This window comes from Olea europaea, unplaced genomic scaffold (assembly GCF_002742605.1).
Source record: "Olea europaea var. sylvestris unplaced genomic scaffold, O_europaea_v1 scaffold662, whole genome shotgun sequence".
Taxonomy (NCBI): Eukaryota; Viridiplantae; Streptophyta; class Magnoliopsida; order Lamiales; family Oleaceae; genus Olea; species Olea europaea.
The window spans coordinates 93,746-110,166 of record NW_019264996.1 but is presented as its reverse complement, the minus strand read 5'-3'; positions in this window follow the sequence as shown (position 1 = coordinate 110,166).

The window sequence follows — 16,421 nt, the reverse complement described above, 5'->3', positions numbered from 1 at the left end:
ACCAAGCATATATAACTCGACTGTCATGTTGTAAGAGAAAAGATAGAAGATGGTCAGATTATCACAGAATTTGTTTTATTATACTTGCAGTTGCTAGATGTTTTTACGAAAGCTCTTGGAGGAAATGCATTTAAGGAACTAAGAAGCATGTTGAACATGTAGGATATACATACTCCAACTTGAGAGGGAGTGTTAAGATTGGCCAAGATTACAGCAACTCAACTTTGGAAATAATCCTAACTGTATATTTAGGAATCTGTAATCCCTTTATATAAGGAAATTGATTGAGATTTTATTTGCTTTCCTTTGGTGATTATTACCATAATTCACCATTGTAAGATGTATATATTTTGCAGTTTATTGATTGTAATGAATGAGAAATAAAATACAAGCTTCCACAAGCCTTTAATCTGATAGAACCAATACCTAATTTAAAATTAAATATTTTCTGGATAAGGCGGGATAATATACTACTTACGATATCGATCTATCATTCTTGCTGTGTAATCTGTCCTCTTGAACCTACAGACTAGTCATCAATACATAATTGCAAGATGTCACTGCCTCCCAACGTTGTTCGAGCATTTAACCAAAGTACATTGTACATAATTTTTGTTGATTTGGGATTGGCACGGTGTCTTGTGACTTATTGTACAAAATGTTGAATTCCTCATACAAAATAGTCATATATTTGAATTCGCTAGAGATTATCTAGGAATCACTATTTTACTTTAATGATTTGGAAGTTGAAACTATTACAAGAGTGTGAAAAAATGTGGCACAATGATGATTAGGCTACTGACTGGATTGTTGTTCGAAACTTTGACCAAATAGATGGTTTATAGTTGACGTCATTTACATCTTTACAAAAATGTGTTTTATGAAATGCGATTTCCTTAGTGAGCTTGATGCATAAGAAGATGTCAAGTGTCGACCATAACAACGATTGGATGGCTTACATTCTGGTGATTTCTTATTTGATCGTTCATTTACCTAGGGTCTTGAAGATTTCAATCCATTTTTCATTTTTTTGACTGACTCTTGAAGTTATCTCGTCTTCTTCATTTTCTCTGGAAAGAAAAATCTTGTTACTGTTCTCAATCGAATGTACATCTTGAGTGATCAGTATATTGTTTGAGTAATGTGTTTTTGAGTGAACAAATGTATAGATCAAGGGGCTTATGTGATGTAATCTTGAGTGATTTATTCTAAGTGCTCTGAAAGTGTAATTTTGGATGGTTTCTTTGGTTCTATTTTAATCCAGCAGTTTCTTCCAATCTGTCCCGAACCTTTTGCCTTAGGGTGAAAAATTTTTGTATTCTTCAATTTTTTATTTTCTTGCACGTTTTAATTTATGTATTTTTTGGTAAAGTTGGCTAATCGATTGAACCTAATCTTAATAGTGGTATCAGAGCAATTAGACGGTCGTTCTTGGTCCCAATTACAGTAGATCTAAAAGTTTGATACTTGTTCAGTAGTGTTTCTGTTATTTCCTGATACCTTAATAAAGGGATCTGGTGAGATCATTCTTATTTTAAGATTTACAATACAAAACACTTGCTTATACTTAAAGTCCCTTTACAAACATGTTCAAAATGCTAAATCTGAGATATTCTTGGCAATTCCTTTGTCAGGAACACTTTGAGTTGTTTGGAATTTGAGGATTGTCCTGATCAAAGATCTAGATTTAAATCATCTGCATGAGTTCTTGATTATTGTGTATAGCATACTATAACTTGTACTTGTTCTTTGTGATATAGTACTCTTTGCTGGCATCACTTTTTTTTCTTTGGAATAAATTGCTATGATATTAATGTAATATTGTTTATACAAATTTTATATACTCTTGAAGTGTTAGTGTGATCTGCATACATTGTTGACATTCAAATTTTTTGATCATGATTTCTTCAAATTTTGAATTGGATATCTTTAATGGTAAGGGAAACTTTAGTCTCTGGTACCAGAAAATGAGAGCAATTTTACTTCAACAAAAATGTGCGAAGGCCATTGATGAGACATGGCCACATGATTTGGAAGAAAATAAGAAAAAGGAACTTGATGAAACTGCATGGAGCTCAATTTTTTTACATTTGTCCAACAATGTAGTTTGACAAATTGGAGAAACAAAAACTGCTACAGAACTGTGGAAAAAGTTAGAAAATACTTACTTGAATAAAACCATTCCAAATAAAGTATGTCTTCTAAAACAATTTTTTTGGTTTTAAACTAGACCCATATCTTGATCTTGAGGTTAATATTGATAGATTCAATAGATTATCCCATGACCTAGCAAATATGATGAGAAACTTTGAAAAGATCAGTTGGCTGTGGTCTTATTGAATTTAATTGGTGATAAATATAAAGATGTTAAAAATGCTATTGAATATGGAAGGGAAACTCTAATTACTGATGTGATTATCAATGCCTTGAGAAACAAAGTGTTATAATTAAGGTCTGAATGGAAAGAATCTATCAATGGGGAAAACTTGATGGCTAAAAATCCAAATTTAATCCTAAGAATGTTAACTTCAATAAGAAATTAGGACACAAGAAGAAGGAAAATTTTAAAGATAAAATGAAAGGAAAAACAAAAGGAAGAAATGTATTTACTGTCAATGAGAGGACCATTTTATCAAAGATTGTCCCAAAAGTCTTAATGATATGAGAAATAAGTCCAAAATTGATGGTGTTGCGGACTTGGCATATAACAATGAAGCCAACATTGATGAAGTTAATGTTGCTATAAACAGACCACCTAGTCAAGCATAGATTCTTAATTCAGGCTGCACATTTCACATGTGTCGAAATAGAGAGTGGTTTACTGAGTTTGAAAATGTGGTTGTCAAGTTTTAATGGGCAATATGACATGTCAGGTAAAGAAAGTAGGAACTATCACTTTAAAGGCAAAGGATAATAATGAACTAGTACAAGGAATTGTGAAACTTGAAAAGATTTCTACTTATTTTAATCCTGTTGATGTAGGTACCAAGGTGATGCCTTTAAACAAATTTCAGGATTGTTTAAGTCAACTGAATATTAACACTTGTTGATTTGTGTATCAGGAAACTGTGCAAATGATGTCATGTATTGGAGGAACCACCTTTAGTTTAAATTGGAATCATTGTACCAAGGTGGAGATCATGGAGAAATGTGGCACAGTGATGATTAGGCTACTGATTGGATTGTTATTTCAAACTTTATCCGGATAGATGGTTTATAGTTGACATCATTTACATCTTTACAAAAATGTGTTTTACGAAATGCGATTTAATTAGTAGGCTTGATGCATAAGATGATGCCAAGTGTCAACTCTAACAACGGTTGGATGGCTGACATTCTAGTAACTTCTTATTTGATCGTTCATTTGCCTAGGGTTATGAAGATTGGAATCCATTTTTCATTTTTTTGACCGACTCTTGAAGTTTTCTCGTCTTCTTTTTTTTCTCTAGAGCGAAAAATCTTGTAATCCTTCTCAACCGAATGTACATCTTGAGTGATCAATATATTGTTTGAGTAATGTGTTCTTGAGTGAACAAATGTATAGATCGAGGGGCTTATCTGATGTTATCTTAAGTGATTCACTCTGAGTGCTTTGGAATTATAACTTTGGATGGTTTCTTTCATTCAATTTTAATCCAGTGGTTTCTTCTGGTGGCAAAAGCTCAAAAGGGTATTAGGAACTTAGTTTTGAACCTCTTACTTTAGGGCAAAAAATCTCGTGTTCTTCAATTTTTTATTTTCTTACACGCTTTAATTTCTATATTTGTTGGTAAAGTTAGCTAATCGGTTGAACATAATCTTAACTCAAGAGTACAAAATATTAATATTATCTCAAATGACAAAATGCTCGAAAACTATGAAAGTTCTTGGATTCAATTATAGCCATTTGTTTAGTTCTTTGTTTCCATACAAATTCTGGTCATTATCTGTTTTTTCCCACCAAAAATTGGTTGGATTAGTTAAAGCCATTTGAATCATTCCCTCTAGAAAATATGTTCGCAAATTTCTTCACAAAGTTGAAAAATATGAAAAAAATAAAATAAAAATTGGATTGTTAGTAAAAAATAATTCCGATTTTCAAAATTTATACCAAAGTGTGCCACAAAATCTAAAAAGTAGAAATAAAAATGCTAAGATTGAGATTTTCATCAACAGAATTTGCAATTGTCTTGGTCGATCGCAATATGGATCACGAAATTTTAAAGCAAAGGTAAAATATGACCAAATTGTGATTGTAGGCAATAGATTTTCCAAGGACGTCCAAAAGTAAAGAATGATATAAAATGAAAGGTGCCAAATTTATGAAGAAATCAGTATGTTGCTAAAATCCTTCATTAATATTAAAGAATTTTCTAATAAAGTTTGAAGAAATTTAGCATCGTGTTTTGCAAAGAACTTGTTTGTTCCTCGTAAAACCTGTATCAAATCCATTACGAACTTTTCAAAGAAATTTTGCTACAAACATATATAACGTTTATGTCTGTTGAATTTCATCGCAATTTAGGATTTGTGATGTAAATCTCTTTCTTTAATTTTTTTCTTTACTTCATTTTATTTGAGATCTCTTTTTCAACCTCTTCTATGGTGCATTGCTACATTTAATAGAAGATAAAATACAATTCTATCCATTGTATTCACATGGAATCATTTTAAGCTGGTTTGCATCGGCATTTTTTAACCCATTATTATAATAACATCCTTATACGAATCAAGAGTTCTTAAGACCAATGCACTACATTCTCCAACAAACTAAGTTGTCCTAATCTTATATTTCAAAGTTTAGATCTTGAATAGAACAACTTTAAAAGGAGATTGAATAGCTCGTATAAAGTAAATATTAAATTTCACCCAATTTTTCAGGTCATTCACATTTAAACATCGTAAATAGAGCTATAATACTCAACTTAAAATTAACTTCATCCTTTACTAATTTTCAAATTACAAATTAACTGAGCAAAGAGTCAATTTTTTGATTTGCAAAATCAAGTTTGCATGTATTGAATAAATCAATGAATGTTTAGAATGTTAGCATTCAGGCTAAGTTTGGAAAATCAACTTAAAACATATAAGAAATTATACAGAAAATTAGAGAAAATAGTACTGGGCAACTAGTATTAGGATAGTTTAAAATATATCGTATTTATAAGTTTTTCATTCAAAAGAAAATTATTTGCACTCTCTTATACGACCTCAACTCGCATCCTTACCCTGCATTATTTAATCCATTTAGCATAAAAGAAATGGTGCAAATATGAATAAAAAACTTTTAAAATATAATTCACCTTAATCTACTCTGACACTATCGACATAGTATACCTATTCTAGTTTTATACTTTCTTCTAGAATTGTTTATAATACAAATTAATTGATTTTAAGCATACCAATGGTGAATGGTACTTATAAGGGACATTAAATGAGATATACAATTAAATGAATTACGTAATTTTACATTTAATTGAGCATATTGTATAATGTCATGTGAAAAGAAGTTGTAACTATTAGGGAAAATGTGGGTTAAGGTTGGTTTGCAAGTAAAGTGGAATTGAGAAAATGCAGTTGAAAATGAATACAAATATTTACGCGGTTAATCCAATTTAGGCTACGTTCATGGGCGAGTTAGGAGGATCTCACTATAGTAGAAGATTACAATAACACTTTCTAAATATAAGGAGATAACAACAATGAATCTCTCTTGTAATATGAAAAATTAAGTAGGAAACAATCAACTGAAAACAATATTTTTCTCTCTATAATTTTATCTGTCTCTCGACTCAATGCTTTCAATTCCTCTCAATTTGCTATTGCTCTGGATTTCTTTTCTTCAGCTTCATCCCATATTTATAGTGAATTTGGCCGTTTACCTCATTAATTACAGTGCCAAAATTTCAATGAAAACATGCAAAGTTGGCTGCATTCTCTATACATATTTCGGCTATATGAGGCAAAAGAAGAATTTTTCCACATTAGCATTATATGCTAGGCATGCATTTTCTTCCTTAACAGTAAATGCCATGTTCGGCATTTAATGCGTGAATCATTTTAACCAATAAAAAGGATTTTACTTAGGCAACTTCAATCAACAAAAAGGGCTACTTTAGCCAACAATAACATCAGTTATGTTAGATAACATTATTGACTAGTTTATTGCCTAGTTTAGATTTGTCGAATTAAATGCGTGCAATATACTAAACAATATGTACACAAATTTCAATGGTCAGACTTCAAATAAATACATTTTTTGGATTTTCGATTCAACTTTGATGTTTCTTGAGTGTTGTACATAACTTAGACAGGATTTCCAAATACATGTAAGCGAGAATAATCAATTGGCTTACCAGTCCATATTTCTATAGGTGTCTTCAAATCATTTATGTTTGATGGTGATCGATTGATCACAAAACAGTCAGTTTTGATAGCTTCTACCCAGAATGATTTGGCTAGCCCCACAAATCTCAACATTGCTCTTGTTCTTTCTAGCAATGTTCTGGTCACACAGGATTTCCAAATACATGTAAGCGAGAATAATCAATTGGCTTACCAGTCCATATTTCTATAGGTGTCTTCAAATCATTTATGTTTGATGGTGATCGATTGATCACAAAACAGTCAATTTTGATAGCTTCTACCCAGAATGATTTGGCTAGCCCCACAAATCTCAACATTGCTCTTGTTCTTTCTAGCAATGTTCTGGTCATCTGCTTTGCCGTTCCATTTTGCTATGGAGTGTACGTCATCGTGAACTGTTTCTTGTTACCTTCTAATTGAAAAAAATTATCAAATTCATCACCAGTATATTCTCCTTCATTGTCAGTCGTCAGATACTTGATCTTCTATTCAGATTCATGCTCCACATGTGCTTTGAATATTTTGAAGACTATAAACACCTCTGCCTTCCTCTTGATTGGATATACCTAACATCTCATGAAGTAATCAATGAAAGATATGAAGTATCTTGCACCTCCTAAGGATAAAACTGGTGCTAGCCAAAAATCAGAATGAACCATCTTTATAATAGCTTTACTTCTAGCAGTGGAACTGTTGAACTTCAATTTGTGTGGCCTATTAGTAACACAATGCTCAAAGAGTAATAAAACTTTTTTGAGCCCTAGAAGAAGCTTTTCTTTTGAAAGAATTTTTAAACCATGTTCTAATATGTGGTCAAGCTTACGGTGCCACATCATCGTTAATTTTTCTACTAAACTTGTCGATGTGACATATTCTTATCCTTCTAGCAGTGTCTCTCCTTTAAGCATGTACAAATTTGCAACTATCTTTTCTGATTTCATTACCACAGGCACGCCTTTGATTACATTCATGACCCCATCTTGTACATAGGTCTTGCAGCCAATCTATCTAATTGTCCTAAAGACAATAGACTTTTCTTCAAGTCTATTACATGTGTACCTCCTGGATAGTGAGAAATATACCAATATACATTTTCATTTTGCTTGTACCAATACTAAGGATCTCCAAGGCATGATCATTCTCCATAAATACAAATCCTCCTGAGGTAGGTTCATATTGATGGAACCATTTACCTCCTTGGTGTCATGTGCCATGTGGCTCCTGAATTCATAAGCTAAACATCAAAAAAATACTTTTAACCTTTAACAACTATCATGGCCTCACTATATAAAATTTCACCATTATCTGAGGTACTTGCTAGACAATCCTGAGCTTTTGATGTCTCAAGACCTTTTCTTTTGACTTTTTTTTTTTTTTTAAGAAACGTCCCTTTTTGAGTGCCCATTCTTACTACAATAATGACACTTGACATTCTTCTTACTCCTAGATTTTGATCTACTCTGATTATGACTCCTACTAAAGCCACATTCCGTTGATCTCCCTCTCATCATCGTCAAAACTTTTGCCTAATGTGAACTTGTCAATATGTCCTTCTTCTTATTAGGTCGACTTTCTTCTTTTAGAACCGTAGCTGCAACAACATTGAAGACTAGTCTTTCAAGGCTGTTGGTTAAGCTGATTATATGAATTTGATAAACTTTAAAGTAAGGTCTTAGCCCTTCAACTCGCATGTAAGCTGTGAAAATAGAGTATTGAGGTTGTGATCGGTTACGATTTGGCCTCGTACAACTTTGTCAGCATTTCCCATATATCTTTGACCATCTTCTTTTTTGCCACACTTGACAATACTCTATCAACCAGCGCTAGGTACAGATTAAAAATTGCATTGCCATCCATCTCATTTCACTTGCCATTTTCAGTGATCTTGACGGGCCTTTGTCCAATTACCGCCAAGCTGTTATCTTTTCTCAAAATTGCTTATATTCTCATTTTCCACAATGAGAAAATTGTTTCCATTGACCTTTTCAATTTCATACTTTCCCGTCATTTTGTTCACCAATATTATAACTGAAAATAGTAACTTGTATGTAAATAGTAAACAACAACCCTACACAAAACCTCGCTTTGATACCACTATTTGGAAAATGTAGGTCAAAGTTGACTTGCAAGTAAAGTGAAATTGAGAAAATGCCGTTAAAAATGAACACAAAAACTTACATAGTTGAACTAATTTAGACTATGTCCACGGGCAAGTATAAGAGAATTTCACTATAATAGGAGATTACAATATCAGTCTATAAATACAAGGACATAACAACAATTAATCTCTTGTAATAGGAAACACTCAGAAGAACACAATATTTTTCTCTCTATAATTTTATCTATCTCTTTACTATTTTTTTCTCTTTACTCACGATTTTCAATTCTCTCAATTTCCTACTATGTATGTCTTTTCTTCAGCTTCATCCAGTATTTATAGTGAATTTATCTACATACCTCATTAATTACAGTGCTAAAATTTCAATGAAAACATGCAAAGTACCCCATGCATTTCTTGTACATATTTCGGCTATATGAGGTAAAAAAAAAAAAAGAATTTTTCAACCACAGCATTAAATGTTGGGCAAGCATTTTCTTCCTTAGCATGAATCATTTTAACAAACAAATTTGACTTTACTCAGGCACCTTTAATCAACATAAAGGGCTACTTTAGCCAATAGTAATTAAATAACATTATTCACTAGTTTATTATTTGGTTCAGATTTGTCAAATTAAATGCCTGCATTATACTAAGCAACATGTACATTAATTTCAATGGTAAGACTTGGCCCCCGTTTGATTCTAATTTTTTACCTCAAAAAATCAATCTTTAATCGTTATTTCACTATTCCAGCTGTCATTTTTGACTTCTTCACTTACAGGTGAGATCCACTTTTCTTTCTAACGATAAAAAAATTAATTCTTATAATCACTATCGAACAGGCCCCAAATAAAAACTCTAAAACATTTAGTTATGCAAAATCCACTAAGAACAAAAAGATTATGATCTTATGTTTTTGGATTTGCATGATAACTAGTACCCAACTAAAATTTAAACCAAAAAAACAAATATAGAACTATGAAATAACAAAAATTCATTGTTTCTTGATCTCCACCAAAGAATGGAATTATGTTCACCATATTTTTCACCATATTTAATCTTAAGTCACTGCAAGATTGGGCTAAAAATCATTTGTGATAATTATGTTTTTACCTAATGTGAATCAGATAAATGTAATTCAATTTATTCAATTGAGTAACCTAATATCACACATTAACTATGTTTTCATATTGATTAAATGATTAATATAACAATATGTTAGAAAATGAAGATCCCTATAATGTCCCACCAGACATTGGGACAAAATTGAGTGAAATGGTGAACAGGTAACATAAGGCGATCTCCAATTCTGTACCAAAATTTGCACCATTTTTCATCAAATTTTACACCAAATTAAAAATAATCTCCAACCATTACACCAAAACTTACACCAAATAAACAGTGTTTAATCATCTCTTTTTTTATTCTAAATAATACATTTATTTGAAAAATTATTTATTTGTTTATTTTACAAATACATAAATAACTAAATAAATAATTACGTTAAATTAGCGACAATATTAAATTAATAATAATAATTATTATTGTAATAATAATAATAATAATAATAATAATAATAATAATAATAATTTCCAATCTAATTCTTCTAAAATTTTCTATTTCAAAAAGACAAAGAAATAAAGAAAAATAATAAAAAATTAAAATCATTTCTTCAATATCAAGCCGGAATTTGATTGATTTATTTATTCCCGTTTTACATAAGGAAGAAGAAAACTTACCTACACAAACTGTTGAGTACAATTCTAGATCTGGTCCAACATGTACCAAACATTTCTATAATCATTACCACAAAGCATAGATGGAGAGGTCATAAGCTTCTATACCGTAAAATCGATTTTCGAAATAAATAATTGTTCCTATGGAACCTTCTCTTCTACCGTAGATTGGCCCTAGATAGACAAACGTGCTATTTGAAATTAGTAATGGGTCAATTAAAAAAAATACTTATCTTTTAACCTGGTAAAGCCCCAGGCGGCGTCTGTTCGATGGAATAATTTCTTATTTTCTTGTCGAGACCTTTTACTTTTTTTTCCTCATGTATATCGTATAACCCTTTTAGTGTGTTGATGGAACATGATAACACATTCAAGACTTTTGGAAAAAAAAAAAAAAGAAAAAAATCTATTCGAGGGGGAAATGAGAGATATTTTGTTTCACCACAGAAAATTATTTGATTCTTGTCTTCGTTTTTTTATACCCTTTCATTGACGAATTCCGCATTACCTATCCAGAAGTTTTCGCAACTTAATCATCACCCATTAACTAAAATATGTCTATGGTTAACTAATTGAAAGTAAAGGAGTACCTTGGAATTCATAAAGGCCAATTCGAAATGTCACGAAATCCCCCGTAGAATGAAATAATAGAAAAGAGCTCCAGTATAAAGATCTTCATTAGTACGTAAACCAATAAAGATTTCTTTTTCAATTCATCCCTGGCCTCATTCAAGAATTGTTTTCGATGGCTTGCTTTATAAAATCATTTGTCCTTATTTCAACAAAGGAAGCACGGGCATTCCAATTTAATTCAATTTAAGGTTGGACAAATTATCCGAAGAGGATCGTTTAACAGCGGAGAGCTAGATTCACCTCAATTATTTGTCTCTTTCCTTCAGCTTTTCTCAAATTAGCTTCAAAAAATGAATCGATGGCTTGTAGTTCTGTTGTATTATCAATTATCATTTCAACGATCAACTTCTTCCATAACCCATTTGATCCCATAGACTTCTTTTAAGAATTCTGGAAGAGCGGGGGATTTCGTAACATTTCAAATTGGCTGAACAACCGTAGGGGCATTATCTTTTGTGCATTGCATACGACTCTACAATAAAATTGACCCATTTTGGGAGCGTCTAGTGCCAACGTACGATGCTGCATATCCAGGTTGGACACATAAAAGTATTTGCCTCAAGGAGGAGAAAGTTTCTCCAGCCCCTTCCTAATCGGGACTAAAATCCCGGAAATGAAAAATGCAAATTCCAATTTATGTAGAAAATTCTCTTTATTCCTCCCAAATAATAAATCAAAGCACATGGAAAATCAATTCTAGCTTCAAAAGGGACGCCTCTACAAACAGCTCTTCTGCTCAGAAACGAAATGTTCCAATGGAAATTCTTGCTCCCATTGAACCATTTGGAAAACTTCCTTTTCTCGATCTTGATTTGAAGAGTTTTAGAAAACGTTCTTGGTGGAAAAAAATATGATGGCTTTCAACCTAAATGGTTTCAATTTCATACCACACATGGGTTACTGGGCATGCAAGTTTGATGCGAAAGAAAAGGCAAATAATTGAGGTGAATCTAGCTCTCCAACCAGATTTCGGTTATAGTTTTTCGTGCGATGGCCCGGGACGAGGGGGGAAAACTAAAGGGACAATAACTCAACGCAATTGCCACAAAATATACATATTCCAAAATCAATATTGTAATTAAGTAATCATTTCTTTCAGAAGTTCAGTCTTCGGTTCATATTTCATCGACCAATCCTCCGGCTCAAGCAAGATTCAAAAGAGCCAAATGAAACCATTGTTTGTTGACACGGACAAAGTCAGGGACCATTCAGGTAATACTTCCAAAGGGGTTGCATAGGAATCCATTTTTTGAAAGATCGTGCGAAGTAAAATGAAAAGGATTCCGATTTCGCGTCTTAAATGAAATGAGCGGCCCCGATATTCATTATCGAACAGAATTGGCCCATTTATACAGAATGGTAAAGAGGCCCTATATTAGCATCGACCATAGAAATGAAAGGTTAATCCTGACCAACTTGATCTTGTTGCTTTATTATTATTATTATTATTATTATTATTATTATTATTATTATTATGAAAATTATTGTATTAAAAAATATATAACACAAATGACACAAATACCCTCTATCAATTACTTTGGAAAATGAGAAAAAGGGACAAACATGACTTTGCACCGTTTGCACCAAAATGGTGCAACCTTTGGTGCCACGTTGGAGAGTCTTCGTACCAAATTTTGGTGAAATTTGGTGTTTTGGTGCTACCATTGGAGATGGCCTAAGGTAACTAATGAAAATAGACATGTTCAAAGTCACACGATCTAGAGATAGTTTGCTAGCTCGATAATCAGGTTCGAGTAATATATAAGTTCTATAGATTTGAAAATGATAATACTCTTCCTTAACTTCCATTCAGCTTTCTCTCCCTAATCTTAGACATTAAATAATTTTCACTAGAAGTAACCTAAATTCAAAGGGCTCAACTAGTCATTTGACAAAACAAGAGAGTCCAGCTCGACCTACATCTAGATTCTTACTTCAATCTACATCAAAACCTCCTAAGTCTGGAAACAACTTGAATATCGTCATTTGCAGTGATTGAGGACGTTTACCTAAGGTAGCCTCATTCCAACGAGGTGAACAATCCTAATTCAGACACCTAAGAGGATAGAGGATGAATCTAAGTCATCTGGTCGAAACTTCTTTACGAAATTATAAGCTAAACTCAAACCTAGATCAAAAAATGTTTTGAGAATATATCATGCATGAAAAATTCAAGAAGTAAATATATAGGAGAAACAAGCAAACCCATGATTAAAAAAAGAAAACCACACTAGTATTAATCCAAGTAGAACAATATAACTTCTTGATCAAATAATTCCATTGGTACAATGTTTGCTTCGATTTAATTGTTAATTCATGGATAGCAAAAAAAAAAGAAGAAGGAGGAGAATCTAACAAGAAGTCCAACCAATGAAGAAAGCTTCATATTTCCACCTGAGGCTATTGTTTACCCTATCTTACATAGTATTCACGTGGCATAAAGAGGGGTTCCCATAAGATGACTTGGTCGAGGACGTCCTCAGCCAAGTTCATGAGCCAAAGACTGAGACAAACCCCTATACCCACACTTTCATTATTTGTGTATCAAATCCTCAAGCTCAAATATCCAAAGGACGTTAGGTTAATCTCTTCCTAAAGACCAACTAAAACATGATTCTTTATAATAAGCTATATGACATGCTACAGTGATAAGGTATGGCCTAACTAGACCATGATTTATATCACCAAATCCCCCTATTTCTACACGATATAAAGGGTTAAAACTTTTTGTAACAATGTTGTTGAATTGTGATCAAATTCTATTGGAAATTGATGTTTCGATTGATTGGGAATTGGTGTTTTCGTTGAAGATGTATATCAAAGTCTAAATATGGACCAAGGAGAAAAAGTCGAGGCAATTTTGCTCGCTGAATGCTTAGCTTCTACTTGAGCACTCAGAACAGGGAGTCTGGAGTACTTGAGAGCTAGTGAGGTTGCTCGTTGTGCATAAGGCACGCAACTTGAGCGGTCATTTTATCCGATTTAGGCATTTTTCACATTTTAACACTTTTTTTGACGCTCATTTCATTGAAAACATAGTTTTTATGATGTATATATACTCTATGACTTGTAGCTTCATAACATTAGGGAGACATTAAATTTGGTTGAAATTACCAAATCTTATAGCAAAATCATTATTTTAGTTTATTGAATTCTCTTCCTCTATCCATGGTTTTTTCTATCTTGGTGTTCTTGATTGTTTGTTTATTTCATCTTGCACATATTACCTTACGCAATTCGTAACGAACTGGTATCAAAGCAAGGTTGATTTTTCGCATGGCAACGATGAAATATAATATTCCACTTTTGGATAGCAAATACGAGGTTTAAACTATGATGGTAAAGATGTGAGTTGTGCTCACACAGATGGATTTGGAAGATGCCCAGTTAAGGTTTGATAAAATGCCATTTACTTGGACGCACGAAGAAACGCAACACAGGGATCGAAAAGTCCTGTCCCAAAATTATCTACATCTTTCAAATAATATTCTTTAAGATGTTTTTAAGGAAAAAAGATTTGAAGATTGTGGTTGAAATTGGAGCAGGTTTGCATGACAAAGAGTTTGAACAGTAAGTTACACTAAAGCAATACTTGTATTCTCCTTTATATGTGAATGTACGTCTATGGAGGACTACTTGACAATTTTTAAAGAAATTGTAGCTGATATTGAGACTATGTAGGTTAAATATGATGAGGATTATCTTGGTTTGATTTTGTTGTGATTTTTTCTATCCTCATATATGACTTTTAGAGACACTATTTTCTATAGTCGTAATACTCTCACAATTGATGAGGTCTATGAAGATTTACCGTCAAAGGAAAGGATAAAGCATCTTGTGGTTAGATCTGAAGGTCAACCAGAAAGCCTGGTTGTTCATAAAAGAAATCAAGCTATGAATCTTGGTGGTAATATGAGTGGCAGACTTAATGAAGAAAAAAATAAATCACATCCTCCTCCTGCGCCACATCCTCCTCCTATGCCCCCTCCGCACCATCCCATGTATCCCCTCCGTCGTCTCCATCAGAGCAGCACCCTCTATCGTATATGAAAAAATGACTCGAATGCAGCATTCGATGGCCATGATGAGTTATCATACCCCATATGATCATGTCCTCCATCACTCCCTCGCCCATGAGAACCGTTAGGCCCTCCGTCATCCCATCCATCCCGAAAACCGCCAGTCCCTCCATGATTCCCTCCATCCCGAAAGCCGCTAATTCCTCGCAAGCCTACTATGTCGCCTCGTATCACTACGACCTCAACATGAAGGTTTTCTAACCCAGCTCGTAGCATCACGACATCATCTCATAACTCCGCCATGTCGACTCTCATCTTTCCCATAAATGCAGTCAGGAGTTCGAATAAATCATCCATCGAAGTACTATGACTATGTGCAAGAGGTGATCCCCTTAGTGGAGGTAATATTGGATGGCGCTTATAAAAAAATGAATATTACAAATGAAAAACTTAATTAAAAAATTAAGACGACAGCCAACAAATTATATTTAATCAACATACCCTATCTCAATCCACACCTAACTCGAACATCTGATCATGTGGCGCAACCTGAACAAACAATCCGCGAAGATAACTCTGACCTTCCTCCTTGATTGACGTGTCTACTCGATGAGGACTTCAAACTGACATATTAACATTTTACCGAGTTAATGGCCATGTATCAAGATTTCAAAATAACATACAACATAAATCGTAAATGTGTAATACGTACCTCAGGATTGTCAAGAAGAGCTGATAATTGTTTGACAAGTGACTTGTCTTGTACCCGCCAGTGATGCATCCGAGGGCAGCATGTCTCTCCTCTCCTCGCATATCGGCTAGCCGATATGAGGGTAGCCTTGTATACCCATATCTACAACAATTACAATTATAAAATATAAAATTTAATAGAATATCTAGATAATTCATTATATTAAACATTTACCTACAAAGCCAACGGTAGGCCATATGCATCATACTTGCACTCGAGCCTACTCCCTTTAGACATCGAATACCTCTCCTAAAGACATGAAAGGTATTCGTAAAACACCTCTGTCCCCATGGATAGTTGTTGAAGATATCAATATCATCGACAACCTGCAAATGAAAAATGTTAATCGACGTCTTCTTGTGCTAACACCTGAGTACGCTCTTGAGGATGAGCATCAAGCCTAGCTTCAACTTATCAAACATGTGGTCGCACTCCTTGAATACTTCTCCCAACCGCACCAGAGTCACTATCGTCTACCCATGAAAAATATTCATTCAGCAGCCTCCTATTTCTCGAAACATGGGCCCTCAATGTTTCTTCACCCGTACATTTCAATCTGATGATGAGGGCAAACTCGAATATAGAGAATGTAGCTACATTGCCCCCTGATCAAAATGGAGGGCATCTCCATCAACTGGTTTAAGTAGCCGACATAACAATGCATCGAGCAATTCCTCAGAAAATTGTATATCACGCAACGAATACATGGACCATAAGTAAGATCGACACAATATGCCTATGTGCTTCTCGTCAAGGAAATCTAATACCGTCATAAAACTAGCAAAGTTAAAGTTTGATTGTTAGACAGATCTTAGGCAAAGTTACGTCGTAACGAC